Raw genomic sequence first — 1,414 nt, 5'->3', positions numbered from 1 at the left:
AAGTGGTAAGTAGTAAGTGGTAAGTGGTGAGTGGTGGTTTTTGTTTCTTTAGTTGGTCTACTTTTTTGTATTGGGGGGTGGGGTCATATTTTTGGTACATAACCCTCTCTCTCTCTCTCTCTCTGTACCCTTTTTTCTTTTTATAATTAATAATTTACTTAAATGTTGAGTACATGTGCAGATGCATTGATGATGATGATGATGATGATGAAGATGATGATGGGCATGGGCAGGGAAGCCCCTCTCTCTACTCTCTACACATTAAAATAAATATCGAAATTCCATACTATATATTTGAATTTTTATTGTGTAGGTAAGTAATTAGGAATTAGGAATTAGGTTAGAGGGAATAGAATAAGTGGTGAGAAAATAAGGAGGGATTTGGAAATAAGGCGACACTAGAGTGGGAGTGTCCGAGTGGGGTTAGAAATACTATAAAAATTTAATAATAATAACATATGGTAGATTATGATAATTAATTTTGATTTGTAACAATGATGATGATGAGACATCCAAAGTGTCTAACTCTAACACCACATGCTGATGCGGGTGGTCTCTTGTCTTGGCCGCCTTCCCCTTCCCCTTCCCCTTCCAATATAGTTTTCCAGATAAGCGGTTGTTACCTACCTCCAATGTAATTAAGACAAAGACAGAGCAGAGTAGATCAGCTCTGTCTGAGTTTTGTACATTTTGAGAATTATTTATTTAAAGTTTAAACAACACACATAAGGGATTTGGGGACTAAATACATTGTCCAAATCGTTACTTATTGTTTCTTTCTCTGCCAATCATTGCAAATTTCATGATTGTTTTATTCATTAGAGTAATTACATATTTATTTATTATTATTATTATTATTATTTTAAAAGGGTATAATAATATATATGTATATGAAAAAATATTAGGAGAAGGTTGGATTGGATTGGAGAGGGGGGAAAATGGTTAATGGGGAATGGTGATGTGATGTTGGAGAAAAATTAGGGAAGAAGAGGAACAATCAAAAAAAAAAAAAGTGGATGGAAATCACTTATTCTTTGTATTCCATAAGCATGAGACATTTCCTTGAGAGCAGGGTGGGTGGGAAGTGGGCACATGAGATGAGACAACCCACGTACGTACCCCCACCCAATCAACCAATGTTAATAATTATGCCCCCTTCTTTTCTTCTTTCAAGGATTTAGACCAAATTCAATCCTCATAAAATAATTATTATGTAAAAGCATATTGGATTATTAAACATAATTATAACAATGTAATGATTAATAATAATAATAATTATTATTATTATGAGCAGAGATGATGATGATATATATATATATAGTTGGGGAAACACAAAAGAGAGATCTTTAAGTCGTAGTTAACATGCAAGCAATTGATTGTGGTTTTGATGAGTTAGGTTGGGAGCGGACAAGAA

The sequence above is a fragment of the Sesamum indicum genome, linkage group LG6 (genome assembly GCF_000512975.1).
Source record: "Sesamum indicum cultivar Zhongzhi No. 13 linkage group LG6, S_indicum_v1.0, whole genome shotgun sequence".
NCBI lineage: Eukaryota > Viridiplantae > Streptophyta > Magnoliopsida > Lamiales > Pedaliaceae > Sesamum > Sesamum indicum.
The sequence above is the reverse complement of the archived record's forward strand: the minus strand, read 5'-3'. Positions refer to the sequence as shown.